At 46.4% G+C, this 23312-nt stretch overlaps 1 protein-coding gene and 1 pseudogene across 2 annotated transcripts in view; one reads left to right on the top strand and one right to left on the bottom strand.

The window, feature by feature from the left end:
- LOC146776281 (ATP-binding cassette sub-family C member 12-like) overlaps positions 1-23312 on the bottom strand; it is a 1395717-nt gene that overhangs the window by 438270 nt on the left and 934135 nt on the right. The window lies entirely within an intron of this gene.
- Positions 19311-20611, top strand: LOC146776282 (galanin receptor type 2-like; annotated as a pseudogene).

The following is a 23312-nucleotide window of genomic DNA, read 5'->3' as shown; positions in this document are numbered from 1 at the left end:
TCCGGTGTTTTGGGACTGACTGTAGTATTCCTTTTCCAAGTAGGGATAAGTTTTGATTATTGAGAAGTTGATTATATCTTTTTGTAATTTGAATCTTTTCGCTTCCTCTGTGTTTTTTTTGAAGGTGGAATTTTCTTTTTCTAGTTTAGATAGGATGTTCTTGGCGTCCTCTATTGCTGAATTGTTTGCAAAGGCTTCTTCCAATTCTTGAATTAGTTCTAGTTCTTTTATGCTCAAGCGTTCAGCGGTTTTAATGGAATGGAACATCCAATCTCTTGAACATTTTGTTCCGATGTGGCTAAATCCTTCGAGATACTCTGGTTGATCTGTGAATATCACGGGTATGTTCTTGACTTGTAGGCCTGTTGGTATTGTGCCAGCTCTTAGGTGTTCTAATAGTGCTTCTCCGTGTAAAGCTGTCCTTATCTGTTTTTTCTTCAGTCTTGTGATTTTTTCCAGGTCTGTTTGCTGGGCAAAGCTGGTAGAGTTCTTTCCTAGGTTGAAAGTGGACGGACGTTTAAGGAGTTCTTCGATATCTTCCTCCCTAAAACTTAAGGTTTTGGGTTCTGTCATTGATATGAGTGACCTATTGTATGTGAGTTATTTTTAGATTAGTCTCAAGGTGTGGGAGCGTAAGGTTAACTTGTACTTTTGCTGTTTCAGGGACTTTGGGTCTAACAAAAGTGCTGGAACGGTAGTGTTCAACCGTAGTAATGGACCCTAGGATTTCTTTGTTCTAGGGACCGGGGGTATATTCTTTACCCAGGTAGTAATACTCTACCTTTTAACCCTCGTGGGCCGGTGCCCACTCCTAAGTGTAGATATGAAAAGATGGGGGAGATTCAATAAGGTGTAACAGAGGCTGGAATCTGGAATAATTTTTACGTCAATCTGTTTACCTCTGACTCCATTGATCACACGTTATTTGATCTGCTAGTCTATTTAATGACTGCAATTAGAAACAATTGTTTTCTATACTTCATCAATTTGTACTGGACGAACACTACTTCATCTCAAATTGCACAGAAGAAAAGTCTCCATACCCGTTAATGAGCGTAAGTTAGCACAAAACCATTGCCCTCACAACACCCCAATTGTACATAAAAATTAAAACAGACATTTTTTGTCCTTGCAGAGATAGACGTCCGATTCCAACAAAACACCAGCCCTGAAGACGACCTAACAACTAAGACATAGGTCCAATGTCAAAGGTCGAAACGCGTTGGCAAACAAACAGAGATCATTAATAATGGTGGGAGATACGAAGGCAAAATAACGCCCACCCGAGCACACACATTAAAACAACCAAGTTTGCTCGTTTAAATTTACAAAGCTTCGAACTTGACTCTGTTTAGGACCGCAATTATAGTAAGAACTATAGGAGCCAACCAGCTAAAGTTCTTGAAAAGATAACCCAATATTGGACAAATGATTTAATTGATTTTCGGATTGTTTTGACACTAAAAAATTGACTTTTCGATTAATTTCAAATTCACTGCAATGTTATGTTTGATATGTCAAAAAGTCACTGTACAAAAAGTCACTGTACAAATGTAAATATTTATCACTGTTTTTTGTATTTATAATGTGCAATTTGAGATGAAGTAGTGTTCGTCCAGTACAAATTGATGAAGTATAGAAAACAATTGTTTCTAATTGCAGTCATTAAATAGACTAGCAGATCAAATAACGTGTGATCAATGGTGTCAGAGGTAAACAGATTGACGTAAAAATTATTCCAGATTCCAGCCTCTGTTACACCTTATTGAATCTCCCCCATCTTTTCATATCTACACTTAGGAGTGGGCACCGGCCCACGAGGGTTAAAAGGTAGAGTATTACTACCTGGGTAAAGAATATACCCCCGGTCCCTAGAACAAAGAAATCCTAGGGTCCATTACTACGGTTGAACACTACCGTTCCAGCACTTTTGTTAGACCCAAAGTCCCTGAAACAGCAAAAGTACAAGTTAACCTTACGCTCCCACACCTTGAGACTAATCTAAAAATAACTCACATACAATAGGTCACTCATATCAATGACAGAACCCAAAACCTTAAGTTTTAGGGAGGAAGATATCGAAGAACTCCTTAAACGTCCGTCCACTTTCAACCTAGGAAAGAACTCTACCAGCTTTGCCCAGCAAACAGACCTGGAAAAAATCACAAGACTGAAGAAAAAACAGATAAGGACAGCTTTACACGGAGAAGCACTATTAGAACACCTAAGAGCTGGCACAATACCAACAGGCCTACAAGTCAAGAACATACCCGTGATATTCACAGATCAACCAGAGTATCTCGAAGGATTTAGCCACATCGGAACAAAATGTTCAAGAGATTGGATGTTCCATTCCATTAAAACCGCTGAACGCTTGAGCATAAAAGAACTAGAACTAATTCAAGAATTGGAAGAAGCCTTTGCAAACAATTCAGCAATAGAGGACGCCAAGAACATCCTATCTAAACTAGAAAAAGAAAATTCCACCTTCAAAAAAAACACAGAGGAAGCGAAAAGATTCAAATTACAAAAAGATATAATCAACTTCTCAATAATCAAAACTTATCCCTACTTGGAAAAGGAATACTACAGTCAGTCCCAAAACACCGGAATACTGAACACATACGGAGGCAGAAGTAGGAGAAGGTTTATCACCTTCTCAGAACCGTCATCTTCATCCGGGACATCAAGTGAAAGCGAAGGCCAAACCGACAACAGAAACATTCAACAAAGACCGTTCTACCAGCAGGCACCTTTTTTAGACAGAGGCAACAGCCGGCCAAGAGGGCGCTCACGAGCAAACAGATGGTACAATCCCCAATCGAACCAACACCAAGGAGAGATCACAACCAGGAGGAACGTATACCGCTGGTAACGGAAGAAATAGGCTCTATATACAATCTATCCAACCAAGCCCTTTTACCAGCTGAAATCCAAGTCCTTCAAAAAGGCCTATCATTCATCCCGACGGCAAGACCAGACCTCACCCAAATGAAAATGGAAATAATCCAACTTTTCCGAAAAATGAGACTCCGAATATTCTTCCAAGATAGAGAAGAAACTACATCTCGAAACTTCTCCGGCTTGAAAGACCCATCGTCATTTTTTCCTAATACACAAAACATGCCCGTAGAACTCCTGACATTTGAGAAAAACGTCTTAAGAGATCTAGACAACCTTGATAAAAAGAAACCTTATATAAAATGGAATCTGTCAAAGAAAGAAACGGAAGCCTTAGACCATCTGGCACAGAACAAAAACCTCATAATTAAACCGGCAGATAAGGGAGGAGCAATTGTTATCTGGCCGAGGGAAAAATATGAAGCTGAGGTACAGCGTCAACTAGCGGACAACAAATACTATAGAAGAACCAATGAAGATTGGAACTCGAAAATCAAAGGAAAACTTCTGCCAATCATCAACATAGGCAAAGAAGAAGGCTGGCTGACAACAAAAGAATCAAAATATTTGATCAATGACAACCCTAGGACTCCAATGATGTACGTCCTTCCAAAAGTACATAAGGACTCCCGGAATCCACCAGGGAGACCCATAATTTCGGGAGTAAACTCGATACTAGAGAGGCCAGCTAAATATGTGGACACATTCTTAAAACCGTTGATTAGAGACACTCCGAGTTATGTGAAAGATACAATGCAGGCAATTAATACGCTGGAAAATTTCCCGTTTGATGAAGAGAACGAAATTCTTGTAACTCTGGACATTGTCAGCCTATACTCAAATATCCCGCAAGAAGGGGGCCTAGAGGCATTACAAGTGTTTCTTGAAAAAAGAGTTCGACCTCACAATGTACCAACGAACCATCTCGTCCAACTAGCAGAAATATGTTTGAAACACAATTTTTTTACCTTCAATGATATCCAATACCTGCAAGTCACGGGAACCGCGATGGGATGTCCCTTCGCCCCAGAAATGGCCATAATGTTTATGGCACTATACGAAGAGAAATGGGTATACAACAACAACCCATACGACGGCCATATAAAACTATGGCGTCGATATATAGATGATGTGTTCATGCTGTGGAGAGGCGAGATACAAACTCTAGAAGCATTTGTGATATGGTTGAACAACAGAAACCCAAACATTCAATTCACCATGACCTACAATAAAACAGAAATGAATTTTCTGGACCTTTTAATAAGACACGAAGAAGGTCATCTTTACACAACACTATACACCAAAAAAACTGACAGAAACACTTTTCTCCATTATTCAAGTTTCCACCAACGCAACTTACGTGAGAACCTTCCGTACAGTCAGTTTCTGAGAATAAGGATAAACTGCTCCAAAAAGGAAGACTAGTTCACGAATGCTAACACACTAATGGAAAATCTGCTAAAAAGGAACTACCCCAAAAAATTGCTCAAAAGGGCACTCAAAAGAGCATGGTATACGCCCAGAGAGTCTCTTCTATCATTGAAACAGGAAAAAACAACTCCAAATCTGGTATGCGTCACGACTTTCTCAAGTAGAACAACTGAGATGCAAAAGATTATCCGAAAAAACTGGGATACAGTAAAAAGCATTCCATCTTTCACACAGATACCAATTTTTGCCCTCAAAAAAAACAGCAGTATACGAGAAAAACTGGTACGTGCAAATACAATCTACAAACAACCTATGGCATCACTGCGATCCATGCTCTCATTACCTCCAGTAAAAGGACACAAAAGGTGCGGCACATGTGTATCCTGTGAAAGCACAGTGGAAGGCACTAAGTTCGAGTACGGGCAGAAATATATAATCCACGACAACTTTACCAACTGCAACACCCACAATGTCATCTACTGTGTTCTATGCCCCTGTCAATTGGCGTACATTGGGAAAACCACGCAACCCGTGAAAAATCGAATTTCCCAACACCGCTCAAGAATTAAATGCAAAATTCAGAATGCACCGATGGTATCCCACTGTATCGAGAAAAATCACAGTCCTGCTGACCTCAAGTGGACAGTTCTACGCCATATCCAAGGAAAAAACGTTGACGCTACTTTATCCAAAATGGAAGCAAAAACCATCATGTTCCTAGGTACCATAGATAATGGACTAAATGAAATGACGGAAATAGCACATACTATATAATAGGAGACAGACACGATATCTCCCCCTCCGTACCAACATCATATTCGGATACAGAATAGAAGCCAATAACACTGATCAAGTGTGTAGGATACAATGGTGCTCTTGGACCCAGCAACATAACTGATACATTCTTACCAACACTACAGAAGAATCTTTGAGAAAAGCTGACGAGTCACACAAAAACTGGGACCTCCCTGAGACCAACCTGCAACAAAATAGTTCGCCACAAAAAGGCAAAGCGCATTCGATGTGAAAGAGATGATACCCTTGTCTAAATATGATTGACAAAAGGTCTACAAAAATCCAACACGCCTCAAATCTCCGAGAAGGGTAAAAACAACAGAAGACAATATTGAATACACCGACCATTTCGCGGCCTAAGACACCGAAAGAGAGTAAAAGATATATCAAATAGAAACATCCACAAAGACAGGTCAATGAAAACCAGGAATGGTCCTTTCTCACAGAAGTACAATCAACTTTGAATCTGCAGCCAAACAATAAAGTTTTATTCAACAACAAAAAAAGAAAAATTTCGTCTTCCATAACAACATCTCCGTAACCATGACTACGTTTCACGTAATCACGCCGGAACAACCTCGATATAGACGAACCAATCGCCAAGAACGTTCTCCAAGCACTCCGAACATGCAGGAAATGGGAGAATAGCCGAGGACGCGGAAGCTACGACGCTGTATCGAACAAGTCCGGAAAAAACCAACACTAACAAAGGTACGAGCCAGGAAGCACAATGTAGGGACATTAGAACACCGCTAAAGAAGACGCGCGTAAGAGGAACGATAAAAGAAATAAGATAAAGAAATTCCCTAATGCGGGCAATTTGACCGACATGCAAGTTGTTTGATTATGCTTTAAAAGCGCAAATACCGAGTTTGAGGCACGTAAACCAAGGAAAGCTACGTATCAATAGCATCATGGAAACAATCACAAAAAAAGAGAGGTAGTGACTAATCGACCACAGCTAAGCTTAGGCTTGATTGGCAACAGCGCGAGTACCAGGTAGAAGTTAGTACCCATTTCATTTCTTGTCCCCCAGAGAGAAACCAGTCGGACTTGAAAAAACAAGTTAACTTCGTGAGCCGGCAGCCCACAACCAGAACGGCAAGGTAGGACACGTATTATGATACCCATTCAATAACCACAAGATAACCAAGAGTACCACCACACTTACAATTCATTTATTTATTGCAGAAAAAGAAGAAAAGTCTCCATACCCGTTAATGAGCGTAAGTTAGCACAAAACCATTGCCCTCACAACACCCCAATTGTACATAAAAATTAAAACAGACATTTTTTGTCCTTGCAGAGATAGACGTCCGATTCCAACAAAACACCAGCCCTGAAGACGACCTAACAACTAAGACATAGGTCCAATGTCAAAGGTCGAAACGCGTTGGCAAACAAACAGAGATCATTAATAATGGTGGGAGATACGAAGGCAAAATAACGCCCACCCGAGCACACACATTAAAACAACCAAGTTTGCTCGTTTAAATTTACAAAGCTTCGAACTTGACTCTGTTTAGGACCGCAATTATAGTAAGAACTATAGGAGCCAACCAGCTAAAGTTCTTGAAAAGATAACCCAATATCGGACAAATGATTTAATTGATTTTCGGATTGTTTTGACACTAAAAAATTGACTTTTCGATTAATTTCAAATTCACTGCAATGTTATGTTTGATATGTCAAAAAGTCACTGTACAAAAAGTCACTGTACAAATGTAAATATTTATCACTGTTTTTTGTATTTATAATGTGCAATTTGAGATGAAGTAGTGTTCGTCCAGTACAAATTGATGAAGTATAGAAAACAATTGTTTCTAATTGCAGTCATTAAATAGACTAGCAGATCAAATAACGTGTGATCAATGGTGTCAGAGGTAAACAGATTGACGTAAAAACTTGTTAAGAGATAGGCAACCCAGGCAACGGACTCCCGGCAACAAACGTGTTGCCCCCCGTCCCTCCCTGATACCCAAGGCACTTACTGTAAGTGCCAGTTACGCCGATACGAGGGCCAAAGTCAGGCGGTAAAGCACCGTCTCCGTATCGGGAGGCGTCCGACCACACCCTCCCCGAGTTGCGCCACTAACAACCGGCACGAATTACCCGGCAGAAGGCTCCTGGTAGGGCTAGCCGGTGAACGTCGGAGGCGCGAGCAGCGCTCGCTTGCGGCCGACAGTAAGAGCTGCTCGCAGAGGGAGGGCTGGAAGCGCGCGCCTGGTGGACCGCGCGCATCCCCCTATGAAAGGACGTGCCCCGTGAGCCTGCTTCACCCATCGCAGCAGGGACTGCAAAACAAGAAGCGGAGGGAGCGGAGCGAAAAACACGATCCGGAAACAGAGTGCGACCCAAGGGTGTCCCCCGGCGCCGACGACGGCGCGGGGCGGGCCTGCTGCTAATTACAAACACAACATTTCCACAAAATTTCCTCACCCTATCTATCCCCGACCGGCTGCCGTGTCACCCCACCGAAATGGTGGCTGGTGACCTAAAATGGCCGTCTAAATATCCCCCAGCCCAAATGTAGCCCTAGCCCATCAAGCCCAATTGGGCTCTGGGCTGCACCATTGGCCCAAAATTCCCCGGGGGAGGCAGGCCTCCCGTTGGTCGGCCGCCCCCCCCCACAAAGCCCTATTCTTAGACTTTGAGCGTAGCATTGATGTTCCTGTCGAGCTGCTGTGCTCGGGGTGTCGAGTTTTGACAGAAGTGATAGGTCGCGACACACCTCTGTTCGCGTAATTGTAACCCCATACTCTCTCCTGTCTTGCAGCCAGTGACCGGGACTCCCCAGAGCTCGTGGAGTTTCCCGACGGCCCAGACCGGCTGTACCACCCGGGAGCGCAGGAGCTGTCGGCTGAGCCGGCGGAGGAGGAGTGCGGTCTGAAAAACTTAGGGAGAAGAGTAAGAAATAATTGAAAAATATAGACAAAAAGTAAAATATAAAAAATATACACAAACCGAAAAAGAAAAGACTAAATGAAAAAAGGCAAGGACAAAAAGTACAATGAGAAAGAAATACATCAAAAGGATGAATACAATCAGTAAGTTAGAAAAATAAAGAAAGGATAAATAAAAGAGAGGCAATTGAGGAAGGATAAAAGAATGAAGCACCAGCGCTGAGATCGATCAACACGTCTCCTCATTCTAGCCGCAGCTCATGCCTGTATCATGAGGTGCAGGTGTTTCCCTTGTATTGATCAACAGAGGAGATTATATGGAAATGTGAATTGCCTGTTATCTGTAAATGATCCAGCCTTGGTTGAGTGTGATCTCGTAAGGGCAGCCCGAGACCAACCCCCCCCCCCACCCCATCACTTCTGCTTTACTGCTGTATAGCCCAGGTACCCTCCTGCCACCCTTCACAGGACCAAGGGGGGTGGGCGTGTGAACCTCATGGCCCAGCGAGTACCCTTTCTATTTTAGATTATGAATTTATGATTCACGACTTTTCAAAGAGCTGCATCGGTCTTTCATCACCAGCTAAAACTCTGCTCATCTCAACACGGTCTGACCTTAGCTTCAAACATGACTCTTCATTTCAAGCGAACACAGCATCCTTCCTACCCCGCTGCATTTTACACAGAGACAACTCGCCTAACTATAGAACGCGGAATAGAAGCAGTGATGTTAAACAATTTCTGGAATAAGACCTCTCTTTTTGTCTTTTTCTAAACATTGCTGATGACAATTTGTTTTCTTCGTGAATATTCTTGATAAATCTGTATTGTTCCTCTTTTCTTGTTCGGCTTTCTGCTAGATTTTATATTAACTTAGATCCAGCCAATGTGTGCTGTACGCAGCGTGGGTTCACATTTCCTTACCGACGGGTGGAAACCGATCAGATTAACTGATTTTGGACCAATTTATAATTTCACTTCAGTTTCAATTTTTCATAATTTTTCATGGATTTTTTGTCAAATGTCTGACAGCCACTGGTTGTTGTGTTTTATTAGTTTTATGTGTCAGTCTCCAACTGAAAACATGCAGGAAACATGGCATCCATGGAGATGTCATAATGCTTTTATAAGGGGCCTAAGTGTTTCTTGGCACTAGATGAAAATTGCAAATAATGAACTAAAGGAGATGAACTATAAATATTATAAACATACATAGTTTCATATCTTTCTAAAACTTTAGTTGAAAGGAGAAGAACTAACCTGTGACGATTGAAGGTTTGTACCAGGCTAATGGGCGAAAAGAGAAGAAAGAGTCCCCCACCATACTTTGCTTGTGAAATCGCAGGGGGGCTCTCCATACTTCCAAATATGGGAATAATGGGTCAGCAGTTAGGCCAGAGGACAGTAACACTATTCGGTGCTATTTTGTGCCTTGTGAGGGCAACTGTGTGGATTTTCTGGTAGCCCACATTGTGCATTTGTGTGCGCGCATGGATATATATGCATTTGTGTATGTGGTCTCTGGTTTTCAAGCATATATAAGAACGACCTCGCAGATGAATAATACATTTCAACAGCTCAATTTAAGGCACACATGAAGATTGCCATTTTCATTGTAAACATATATGTATTAACGTACATATATAGGTGAACCATTTTCTCATGTGTTTTTTTGTAAGTTCTGTAGAGTGTCTGTGAATATGCGAACCGGCATAGTGTGTGTGAATGTGCGAACTTGGGTAGCGTTTGTGAATATGTGACCCTGCTAGTGTTCCTGAATACGCAAAGTTGCATAAAATAAGCGAACTTTCCAGAGATGCGAACCTGCCCAGTGTTTGTGAATAAGCGAACCTGCGCAGTGTTTGAATAAGCGAACCTGTGCAGTGTTTGTGAACTTACGTACTGTTTGTGAATATGCCAAACTGCGTAGAGTTTGATAATGTGGGAACCTGCGTGAATAAGGTATAGGGTTGTTGCTGCCTGTGGATAGTGTCGGGGTTGGTAATCAAGTGTGACTGTCGCCCGACGGTTCATTAGAGACACTCCGTGCCCCCTTCTGCAGGCGGCCAAGGCTTAAAGCCAGCAACTACCTCCTGCGCATGCACACTTTAGTCTCCGGTTCTCACCCTCTGCCTGGCCGTGAAGCGGTCAAAGGACGAGGGACTGGACAGGGCCATTTCACTTTAAAGTCAGTCCACAAATAGCAATATAATTTCCGCTGTTTAGGTTAAACGTTCATGGTACCTCTTTAAAGAAGTAGCAAAGCCAATAGGCGTGGCCTTAGCAAGCTGGTTTGATATATATATATAAAATGAAAAGAACGACATAAAATTGCTGCTGTCCGAACGTAATATCACGTCATACAACGTCATAGGCCAACAATAAAATATACATAATTTTTCGTATAATTTAAATAGGACAGTACCTACCAGGCAGGTGTACAGAATTGGGTGCCGATCACGATCCGGTAAAAAAATTCCCCGTACGACTCGTATCCGGTCTTTTTACCGTACGAATCGTACAAGTGCCGTACAAACTGGCAATCATGATTCGCATGGTAAAAAGTCCGTACGAATCGCATTGGGAAGCATTCCCCACACGTCCTCGGGTCGGGAAATGTGTCCGACACGTCCTCGGACGAGTCACCGTACAAATGTGAAAAGTGAAGTCCGACCGCGGAATCACGATCCGTCCCGTGCGTCCGATGATACAACCGTATGGAAAATGCACCGTACGGACCGAACTCCCATAGCAACCATGGAGACATGTGCCCGCATACGCGCTGTACCCCCCCCAGCCCCCGTGAGTACGCGCCGTACCCCCCCAGCCCCCGTGAGTACGCGCTGTACCCCCCGTGTATGCATGGAGCATACCCCCCGTGTACGTATGAGTCGTACCCCCGTGTATGTATGGTGTGTACCCCCCGTGTATGTACAGTGTGTACCCCCAGCACTACGCGCTGGGGGTACGCACCGTACATACACGGGGGGTACGCACCGTACATACACGGGGGTACGACTCGTACGTACACGGGGGGGTACGCACCGTACATACATGGGGGGTACGCACCTTACATAAACGAGGGTACGACTCGTACGTACACGGGGGGGTACGCACCGTACATACACGGGGGTACGCACCGTACATACACGGGGGGTACGCACCGTACATACACGGGGGTACGACTCGTACGTACACGGGGGTACGACTCGTACGTACACGGGGGTACGCACCATACATACACGGGGGTACGCACCGTACATACACGGGGGGTACGCACCGTACATACACGGGGGTACGACTCGTACGTACACGGGGGGTACGCTCCATGCATACACGGGGCAGTACGGCGCGTACTCACGGGGGCTGGGGGGGGTACGGCGCGTACTCACGGGGGCTGGGGGGATACGGCGCGTACTCACGGGGGCTGGGGGGGTATGGCGCATACTCACGGGGGCTGGGGGGGTACGGCGCGTACTCACGGGGGCTGGGGGGGGTACGGCGCGTACTCACGGGGGCTGGGGGGTACGGCGCATACTCACGGGGGCTGGGGGGGTGCGGCACGTTCCGGGCCCCCAATTCCACTCGCATCGCGGCGTACTTCGCTTTTCCGGCACTTTTTGGGTGGCGTAAAAATATTGCCGTCCGGACCGCTGTCGGTTCGAATCGTAATTCCTGGTTCGTGAAGCGCTGCCTGAGAGCGTCCCGACGTCACGTCGGCGCTTTCCCCGGATCACATTTGTATGTTTCTTTTCGTCGGTCGGTGTTTTGTACGACTCGTACGGAAATGCTGTTTCCGTGCGAATCGTACTTGCATGTTTGTAAAGTTTTACGACCGGGTACGAGTCGGACGGAAAAAAGCCTCCGTCCGACGGTTCGTACCCGGTTTTTGCCGGATCGTAATCGGCACCTTGGTGTATCGATGTTTTTTTTTTAGTTTTCATGGGAGAAAAATTCGATTCTTATAGGCCAAGGAAGGAGTACTGTTGACTTTGTAGTACCGTAACCCGAGATATAGTTTAAGCACAAAAGGGTAACTGGGAAAAACCCACAGTCATAACGAATTGAAACGAAAAAAAACCATTGTCATATTAATGCTTTGTCCCACCTGCCCTGGGAATGAAGTGGCTTTGTTCTTAGGGGGATGGGTACGTAATCAGGGTAAAAATACCACCCCCCAAAGAGGCAGTGAGTGAAGTGGGTTGACCCATTGCCCCATGTCGAGTGGTGTAAAGTGTGGAAGCTAAGTGTGAATACAAGCTGAACTGACAAATGGATGGAGGGCACTGACCCAAACCCATGTGTGTGTGTAAATAGGTTTGCATGTTAATTAATTAATGTCTTTATTTATTTTGTAATTGGCTGGCGAGCCTCTATGACGGACCTAAACGTTCTGCATGTCCTTTGTATGTCAGACACCCTCCATTTCCTATACTAAAAAAAAATGGGGCGAGGAGGCGGCACTAGGAGCCCCTCCAGACGGCACGTGGAGCAGTCTGTGTACCTCGTTGCTACGCCTTAAAGAGCATGCTAGAGTAGAATTTGCAGGTGTGAACACCAGGAAAAGACACCGGAGAAAGAGGCATTTATGAATCACACAGTTGCAACTTTCTTCTTTCTAATTTGTCACAAATAGCATTTGTTGCACTGATGTCAGCTACAAATGCCGAACTTTGCCCTAACTATGATAACCTTTGGTGTAATTTTTTAAAAAAAAAAATCGGTCGAATTCGCACTGGGTGCGCGAATTCGGCCGAAAAAAAAAAAACCCAAACCGCGTACTCCCGCACTTCCTTTAATTAAACCCCCGGGTGGGCCAGGTCCCGAGGGCATGCAGACATAAAAGCGGGGGCCCAGGGGGACCCCCGCAGCGGGGGGGGGGGGCGTGATATAGCGTCTGCTCCGAAGGTGTCTATAACCTGTTACTTCTCCCAGTCGGATCCTCCACTCTGGCTCCATCCAGCCATCACTCCCTTACACCCTTCAGATGCTGCCCGTACAGCTCACTCCTATCTGCTGGAAACTCCTGACGTCACCTTCTCCCCCTAACTATTGGGCTCGCTAGTCTCCACCTTAACACCTCTCTTCAAGGTTCCTATCTCAATCAAATCAATCAAATGACTTTTATTCGGTTGATATACATCAGCCATATAAGCATAGACATAGTAACAGACAGCATATAAAAACAAAATTATCCTTAATATAAGTACATAGAAATTCATGAGCATATAATAATCTTAATACGTACAGTGCAAATGCATTAATACAGTACAAATGAGTATCCTTATTTACTGGCAGACAAAAACAGTAAGTGCAAATTACCTATTAAAAATAGATTTTATGGAAGATGTAACTAGGCAAGGACTAGAGTGCAAAATGCAATAATACAGTACATAAGCGATCCAAATAGACTCAATATCAAGAAATAAGTGGACATAGGTTTCCTAATACCAGTGGATTTCAAGATAAAAAGAGGCTAAATAAAAACACACACCTGGGTCTTCTAATTTAAAAATAGATTTTGTGGGAGATGTAACTAGGCAGGGACTAAAGTGCAGAATGTAATAATACAGTACATAAGAGATCCAAATGGACTCAGTATCAAAGATAAGTAGACATAGATTTCCTAATACAAATAGATTTCAGGATAAAAGAAGCTAAATGGAAACACAAACCTGGGTCTTCTAATTTAAAAAGCAACTTCATAGCATCTTTAACCGACCTGATATTATAATATAAGAAAAAAGGTTTCAGATAAAACTTTCTAAAATGTAAGTAAAAATTACAAATTAATAAAAAATAGCAGCAACTTTGGTGAGATATACCATTGCATGCGCAACATTGGGCAGTACACTGTTTCATGACTGGGAAATTGACAAGGTGATGTAATGTGCCCAGTCTTAAACGTGTCAGCACATATCGGTGTGATGCTCTAGTCACAAATGACAAATAAGATTGGAAACCCTCTTTAACTTCCAGTTGTTGGTAGAGCATAAAGGTGGTTTGTTTATTAAGTGCACTGAAACGAGCCTTTAATTGCTGTGTAGGGAAAGCTAATTTTATCTCGTTTTTAGAAACAGAGGCTATACACCCGGGGTCCGACCGTATATCATAATTTTAAAAAAAATTGTACCAGTGCGAGATGTATTTAAGCCATGGTATTTTTTTTTTTTTTTTTAACGAAAGTGCACTTTATTATTTACAGAGTTCCCTCTTTCCCTGATTTACTGGGTTAGGAAGTGATGTTTTTTTTTTTTTTTAAATCTTTTTATTGTTTATTGAAAACATAAGGTCACACAAGACAGATCGTTTCACCCAAACATCAGGGGCGCCACATCACCGGCAACATACAGAGACAGCAGAAAGACTAGACTTATATACTTGAGTTCGGACAGCAGCCTAGGTTCCGTCCGCGATCTCCAGGCCGGACAGGCGAGCCTGCGGAGGCTCAACTATGTCACCTCTGTAGGTGTTCCAGAGCGACCACACCTCCCCCCACTTTCTGGGGCACCCTCGTGCTGTATATACTGACTTCTCCTGCAGTATACACCAGTCCATATCTTTTTGCCAGTCCACCAGTTTCGGCAGAGTCGATGCACCCCACAGACGGGCTATATTTCTTTTTGCAACCATTTGCCCACGCATGACCCAATGTCTCCCTCGTTGGGACAAGTCCGTGGGCTCCCAAATGTTAAGTAGACACCTCTTAGCCTCTGTGCGAAGGTCAGTCTCCCACACCTCACTTATGCAGGACACAACTCGCCTCCAGTACCGCTGCACCCCTGGGCATTCCCACAAGATATGGAAGAAGGAGCCAATCTCCCCACACCCCCGCCGGCACAGTCCCCCCCCCCATCGCCTGTAGTCTGGTGCAAGATACATATACTCTGTGCAATATTTTAAGCTGCACCAGTTGGAGTCTAGCCGATATCGCCACCTCCCTTGGAGACGCCAGAGCGGTGACCCACTCCTCGTCGTCAATCTCAAGTCCATCTGCCAGCCACTTCTCTTTCAGGGAGGCGAGTGGAGAAGTGTGGCTCAATGATTAGAGCAGCAGACCCTGATGCAGAGGTCTAGCCCGGGACCAGGGTTCAATTCCCCGCCTCGACGGGTCTTGGGCTCAAAAATTCCACGGACCTGATAATTCTCGCCTCGGTGCCATTCCAATCATGGAGTCCCACTCTGCAACTCTGGGCAATAGCTTGCTTAATCTCCACAACGGCCCCCACAACGCTAAGGATGCCTGGCCTCCACCTTGGGGGTGCCCAGGAGTGGACTCCTCACAGGGAAAGCCAGGATGGGTTCCACAGCGGTATTCGTACAAGCGCCTTGAGACCCTTGCGGGTGAGTAGTGCGCTATACAAGTATCAATTTACAATTTTTACCCATTTCCAGCAAAAGTGATACCCAAATAACAGAAAGATTTTACAGTTGATACTTTAAAATCCTCTATATAAAAGCGTCTAACTGTTATAGGGTTTTTGCTGCAAACCATAACAAAAGTTTTTGATTTATTAATCAAAAGCTTTCTTTTAGTAATGAATATAATAAAATTGTCGATAAGACGCTGGAGCCCAATGGGGGTCCGAGATCATAAAACTGCATTGTCCGCATATAAAAGAATTGGGATGGGGTTTCCTTCAATCCTTGGTGCATCAGCTTCAAATTTTTTCAGGGCGGCATCGACATTATTAATAAATAAAGAAAACAATAATGGAGCCAGCACACACCCCTGGCGGATACCTCTCTTAACTTTAAAGGAGGGGGTATATTCGCCTGAAGATCCATACCACACCTTACTGGTTAAAACTTCATATAATCTTGCTAGAAAATAAACTATATCTTTTGGGGCACCCATTTCTAGCAAGAGGGGCCATAAAATCAAATGATCAACTAAATCAAAAGCGCTACTCAAGTTGTGAAGCATAAGTATAAGTTGCCCTCCTTTGCCCGTGTATACTTCCCAATCAAAAGATCCAGGTTTGCACACTGCTCTAACGTTCCCAAACCTTTCCTAAATCCGTATTGGGCTTGTGAGAGGATCATCTTTTCTGTAGCCCAATCGTCTAATCTTGAGAGCAAGACCCTACTCATAATCTTTATAGAGGAGTCCAACAATGAGATTGGGCGATAGTTACGAGCATCAGTCTTTACTCCCTTCTTATATATTGGAATTATTATTGACTGTCCCGCTGATGTTGGGAATACTGTTTCAGAGGCAACATTAAAAACTCTGGTTAAAAGGGGTGACCATAAATCCATATTATTCTTATAAAGGTCAATCGGAACCCCATCTGGACCGGGCGCTTTACCGCCCTTACTACTAGATATGCCATCTAAAACCTCCCCAATACTAATCATCAGAGGTATAGTTGTCCATTGAGCGGGCATATCATGTGGAATGGCAGACGGGGTATTACTATCAATAGAATTAAAAATATTTGAAAAATGTTCAACCCAGGAGTTACTAGTGATGTGGGAGTTAAGTTCTGGTACATGATCATCTTTAAAAAAAGAGCTATTAACAGTGGCCCAGAATAGCTTACTATTTTTTGTATCAGTTGCATAACTTAATTTTTCCCATGCATCATCTCGGAGTTCGGCTTTTCTTATCTCCAAGGCAGAATTATACTCTATTCGTAAATTCCTGATTTTTTCCCGATCTCGTGGATTGCACCCCAGGGCTTGTTTAAGATGGTGTAAGGCAGCTGAACAGTTCTTGTCGAACCAGCCTACCTTGGGGTTTCTTTTACCATGGGCAGGTTTCGTCAAAAGATTCTCAATAACTTTATTGATCTTATTAAAATTTTCAAGCAAGGATTGAGAATCGATCTCCTCCCTTAAACAAAGTTGTAGTTCAACCTGGCATAATTTAATAACGTCACTCTGGATTTGTGTTGGATTCAAACCTGTACTGGTAGATGCATCAATGGGGTTTTTAAGACCCCAAGTAAATAAATTAAGGGAGATACTGTTGTGGTCACTTATAGGTTGCTCCGTTACCCATGGTGAGGAAAACAGGTGTGCACTATTACTAGAAATTAAAATATGATCAATGTTAGACCTTACATTCCTCCCTGTAAATGTAGGACATTTCACATTATTTTTTTCCATAGTACAATCCAGCAATTCCAGATCCAATTTAGCAGTAACATTATTTAAAGCAACACCATAGTCACAATGGGGGAAATGCATATAATCATCACTTTCATTTTCCCCGTTCCTAGGCCCACATACTTTAGTCAAGGATAAGGGACATGCCTGAATATTAAAATCACCAACCCAAAGGATAATAGGCCGGTTCCTAATGGTGCTGATCAATTTGTCAACTTCTCGCTCCAGGGCAAAAACAACTGACTCTCGAGTTGAGTTGAACAGGTTGTTATAAAAGTTGATCAAAATTACATCCTTTCCCGCCATGGACTCCAACCACATAATCTGGGCATAAGCACCAACAGTAATACAAGACTTAATATTACATTTATTCAGGTTGATAGCAATCATAATCAAAAGGTTCCTATCTCACATGCCCCCGGTACGCATACATTCACTGCCTAACCCCTCATCCCGGCTCCCAGACTCCGCCCAATAAAGCCCCCCAGTCCCCTCCCCTCGCGCACACTTCCTGGCTCCTCCACCACCTGCTATCGTGTGCGCTTCAGTTTAGCGGATCCTCCTGAGACCGGCGCGAAGCAAAGCTGCTGAGCCGGAGAGAGGGAACAGAGGACGGGAGAGCGGAAGCCTGAGACACCAGCAGGGGGAGCCTGAGACACAAACAGGGAGAGCGGGAGCCTGAGACTGCAGAGAAGGAACGCTGAGCCGAGAACTGGACCCAGTGGCGTAACAAAAGTTTAAGGGGCCCCCCTGCAATGTACACGGAGGGGCCCCTGCTCCGGATTTAATCCGGAGCGCTCAGGTCCGACTACTCTGCTGAGGGGGCCCCCTGCAGCTGGAGGTCCCCCCGCACCGCGGGGGATGTGGGTGCCTGTGTTACGCCCCTGACTGGACCACAAGACCCTCAGAAGGGAAAGCTGGAGACCAGAGATGGGAGCGTGAGGCTGAGACCTCTGGAAAAAGACAGCTGGAGCTTAAGACCCCGATAGGTGACAGCCGGTGCTTCCAAGACCTGAGCAGGAGAGTGCCGAATCAGGCTGGAAACTGTTAAGACTGATAGAAGTGTGAGAAGGAGATCCTGAGATGGGAGAGCTAAATCACCAAACCCGAGAGAGGAAGTGCTGGGGATGGTGACCCCAAAAGGGAAGCGCTGAGACTAAGAGAGACTCTGAGAATGAACTCGGTCCTAAGAAGGTGGGTGCGGGAGACTGACATACAGGAGATTGAGTCTGAAACTGAGTCCCAGGGAAGGGAGAGTTGGAGCATAAAACCCCAGATGGGGTGACTTTGGAGGCGGGAGGGGTGGAAGCTGCCTGAGACCCCCAGAAAGGGAGAACCCGAGCCTCAGATCTCAAAGGGTGCGATCTTGAGCTCGAGACCACAGGAAGAGGGAGCTCGTAACACTGAGGCCGTAGGAAGGAAGAATTGGAGCGTGAGACCCCAAGAGTGGAGAGCTTGACACAGAGACCCAGACCACAGAAGGGGAACACTGGGTACCGAGGGCCCTGGCTGGGGAGTTGGAGCAGGCGTTCAAAGGAGGAGAGGGCCAGAGCAGGGGCCCCAGCAGAGGAACATGGACTTCTGCTGCCTGAGACAGCAGGATGGCAACGGTTCCAGACAGAGACTCCAGGAAGCAGGACGGGCTGGGGCCGGCTGGTGACACCTGCAATCTCCTTATGAGAGCTCGAACCAGCTTGGGGGGAAGCTAGAGGCCTTGTGAGAGGCGGTGGGCTATGAGACCCCCGGGGTTTGAGGGAGCTGTTAAACCTTATGGGCCCCAAAGAAAGAGGCGGGTGCAGCTGCACCGGCTCCGAGGATGGGTGAAGTCAGGAGATCACATTAATGAGCAATACTGGAGAGGAGAGCAGAAGATAAAGGACAGGTGACAGAGAGGAGGTTAAAAGGAGAACTTCTAGGGCAGAGCAGAGATTGGATAGGAGTGTACGGTACACTGTAGGGGGCACAGCAGACTCGAGAAGTATAGAAGAAAGTTGCCTTTATTAACAGAAACAAATGGGAGAGAAGGATGAACCAGGGAGGGGAAAGAGTGAGATGTATGAAGGCCAGAGGTGAGGTTTGGAGGAGAGAGGGGTATATAAAGTAGAAAGAGTGGACGACAACTAGAGTGTGGTCTAAAGAGCTTGAGGATGAAGCATATTAAAGAGAATGGATAATAAAGGTGAGCCCCGGAGTCCAGACTTCTTCCCTACAATGAGCCTTCTGGAGACGTTGGACGGCCCTGGGCCCACCTGCACCGGGAACTCCTCATTCCCAGATAGCCGCAGCCTGTGGGAGAGCGCCCCCCTGCCCTACAGCATCCTCTTCTGGGACCTGGAGCCTGGAGCCTGGCACTATTTTCCTGCTGCTGCTCTACTGCCTGTCATTCCTGGCAGGACTAGCCAGAAATGTGCTTGCACTGAGGGTCCTACTAGCCCGGGGTCGCGGGGGTCACCTACCCGGGGGTTCGGCCACCAGGAAGCTGCTGGTGAACCTGGCCGTGATGGTCATCTGCGCCTGCATGCCTGTGAACCTGGGCCACCAGCTTTACCGGGCCTGGGTCTTCGGGGGGGCTGCTGTGCCACGCGGTGCCCTTCGTGCAGGTGGTGGGGGTGTCTGGGAGCTTCAGCGTGCTCACCTTGGCCGGCATTACCCTGAACCGATTCTACATCGTACATCGGCCTCTGCACGCCCGGGCCACGTGCACGTCGCGGCGGACCTCGGTCATGGTGGGCCTGTTGTGGGCTGCGGCCGCTGGCCTGTGCTTGCCCCTGCTCTTCATGAACAGCACTCGCCGCCTGGAGCTACGGGGGGGGCTACGGCTGCTGGTGTGCACTGAGACGTGGTCCCACGCCCACCTGCGCCAGGCCAACAGCTTGCTGCTCTTCTGCGCCCTCAACGGCTTCCCCGTGGCCTTCACCCTGGTCATCTGCTTCCTGACAGGCTGCTGGCTCTGGGGGTGCCTGACCACCTGGCGGCACAGGACAACTGCGCCGTGGGGGGCGCCCGGCTGACAGCACGCAGGAAGGTGACGCAGATGGTGCTCGCCCTGGTGCTGCTCTTCACCCTTCTCCTGGCTACGTGGTGGACCTGTGGCTGGACTTCAACAGCGCCCCCACGGAGGACGACGAGGATGACTCGGGCCAACCACGGCACCCCTGGGTGCTGCAGCTCAGGCTGTTTGCCCAGTGGCTGGGACTCACCAACTCGGCCCTGAACCCGCTGTGTTATTGCCTCGTGGGCAGCCTCTACCGCTCCGCAGTCCGTTTTAGGGACAGCTACCGCCAGTGCTTCTCCTCCGTCTTCAGCCTCTCTGCACCCTGCGAGGACAGGTCCGCTCTCCCGGGGCCCAGGCTGCTCTCCAACAGGGCCACCCGTGCCGAGGCCGAGCTCAGCAGGAGGAAAGACAATGCAGCTGTACCCAGCTACTGCGCAAGGGCCGGAGGCCCTCGTCTGGGACAGACCCCTAGGCCACCGTCCAGTGACCCTGCTCCCCCCGAGGAAGCCCTGAAAGCAGGTATGGACACTCCTAGCTTGGCTGAGAGCACCAGGAGGCAGAGCCCAGTCCGTTTTTCCAATATTATGCGGAGCCCTGGCACGCACTTGCAGCAGGTACCTTCCATCACTGCATGGACTGCAGCCGTGAGCCGCCTTGTAGTGAGCCCTTGCTCCCTACACTAACGCACAAAACATGGTTCCATTAAGAAAGAACAGCCAGCCTAGTGTACTTCCCAAGTTTTGCTTTCAGGCCCGTTCTCTACACCATCTTCCCCTGTGTATGGTACAATAGGGTGACAATCCGATGGCACTTCCGACACAGACGGGTGGGGACTAGGCCTGTCCTCATCCGAGCCAGGCCAGCTTCCATCTGTATTATTCGCTCTACTGCCTGAGCCCTTTTAGCTCCCAGGATTTTCTCCTCTCCACAACTCTATTAAAGAACGAAGGCCTTCTCTCATCTCTGAGCACCGCAACCAATTAAGTTTAACATGTCAACGTGCACGCTTTTCTTTCATGCGTCGAACCACTGCACGTGAGCCCTTCAGCCCCCCTACCACCACCTGCCCCACATCTGGATCAGAAGCAGTGGTAGCTGAGCTTCCACGTGGCAAGTCAGCAAGTGACGCTGTACTTATTCGACGTACCTCATTTGATGTAATTGTCCTGATTATTTATGTACAAGGACTGAACGCAAAATGCATTGATTTTCCTCTGCGATAGAGTTTATTTCTTTTGAGTCGACGAAGCGGTTTGGAAACGTGCTCTCTTTGTATGGACGGATCACAATCGGCAGACCGCTGGGAGCTGGACACTAGAGCCATCCTCTGTGTCAAACCAGGTACGGTGGGCTGCATTGGTTGAACTAAGTGGGAACACTTCAATAGTGATGATGTAACCCCCCCCCCCACTCCGGGAGGTCCACGTGTCTCGCGCCAGCCCCCAGGCCTCCTTTGCGTGGCTTGGACAGGTGACATTCAGGCGTGCTCTTCCAAGAACGTGTTAGCAAGGTGCAGCAATGCCAGGACGTTTATACAATCAAATTGTCTGGCATCACATGATGTTTTTACTCTGGCAAAAGTCTTACAATTCGTATATTTCTACAGCCTAGCAGAATAAAAGGTGTGTGCTTTATAATCAGGGCATTGACATTTAATTTTTCTTTCATGTGCTGTTTTGGTCCGTCATGGAGTTGAAAGCCTTTGTCCGAGAGGAGGATGATCCATGTGCTTTGTAGAAAGGTACTCCAGATTAATATTTCAAGGTTCACACTTTTAATTGAGCTCTGTGAGGTAAGTGATGAGGCACACTACTCCTTGCGGAAATACCTTCTGAAAACAACTGCCACGCAGCCATCTCTTGCCCTACAATACACTCTGATTCAGTCCTGGTTGTCTGGCAAATAGGCAAGTCCTCCCCTCTTTGTACCCCAAGTCCAACTCCTGTCCTAGCAGGTCAAGATCCCTTTGAGCCAGCAGAGTCCGGTGCAAAATGCAGGGCTTCATTGAATCCCTTTTGTGCCCTGGGGTGACCCAATGCAGGGAACAGGGTGGAAGGGCTGTGTTATGGGCACAGTCTACGCACTGCCACAGCCATCTCCAGAATTCTGCTGGCACCTGGTGCAAAGGGCAAGTGGCAAGCTCATAGCATTTGTCTTTGAGATCCACAGATGCCCTACTCAAAAAGTTAGCCCATTCACAGGGGAGGATGTCCTTCCTCCTACCATGCAACCAAACTTTGAAACGTGGGTGTTTGGTAGAAATAGGGGGTACTCCTGAGAGCGATCTCCCGGTGTAGATGGTAAGCTGACATGTTGGTGCTACATAAAACATCTCAGCCGCCCATTACCAGGCCCGGCTCCAGGAATTTTTATTTGGGTAGGCCAAGGGTGCATTTGGGTGGGCCACTGCGGGCTTGATTTGTTGCATATATGTCTGGGCAGGCCTGCTTCAGGGCCCTCCTTTATCTCTTCTTAGTCTTACAAGGCCCAGTAAAACGCACTCTTTTCCAAATCTCTTTCTAAATATTATCACTCTCAAAAAGTGTTTTTTCTATGTAATGTTCCTTTGATGGGAAAAGGAGGTTTCTGAGGTGGGAGTATCAGGCAACTGACACTTCTCGGCCTCCCTCTGTACGAGCCTTCAGGGAGAATCTCTCTTCATTACTACCTCCACCTGACCCCGGACTCTGCAACGCACTCCCTTACAGGCATGATTATCCACTACTCCTCTCCAGTGCACCTTATCTCACAGCTGACCTTGGGTCCCAGCCCCATATCAGGCATTATCGGGCTCCACTTTCATTTTTTCTGATAAAAACATTAGTAAAATCACCTTCAAACTTAAAACATTGAATATAGCAGTAAATATAATTAGCATGCACTTTAAAGTAAGCTCCACAGTAGCCCTTATGACCCAACTGCTAATTAAATAAGCAAAAACAGAAAGGCCATGACAGGGCCGGGTTTAGCGCTGATGTGAAAGTTTTTTTTGGCGTCACTCCAATAACCTTTTTCTCCGTAAATACATTTACTACCACCTTCCAACAGTGCCCCTCATCCCTCCATGCCCCCCCTATTGACCTCTCCCTCGGATTCCCTCACTGCCACACGCCACAAGTGCCCCTCATCTCCCCATAGCCCCGCCCCCCCGTGACCTCCTTCTCGGATTCCCT

The sequence above is a fragment of the Triturus cristatus genome, chromosome 12, assembly GCF_964204655.1.
Source record: "Triturus cristatus chromosome 12, aTriCri1.1, whole genome shotgun sequence".
Lineage (NCBI taxonomy): Eukaryota > Metazoa > Chordata > Amphibia > Caudata > Salamandridae > Triturus > Triturus cristatus.
The sequence above is the reverse complement of the archived record's forward strand: the minus strand, read 5'-3'. Positions and strand labels throughout refer to the sequence as shown.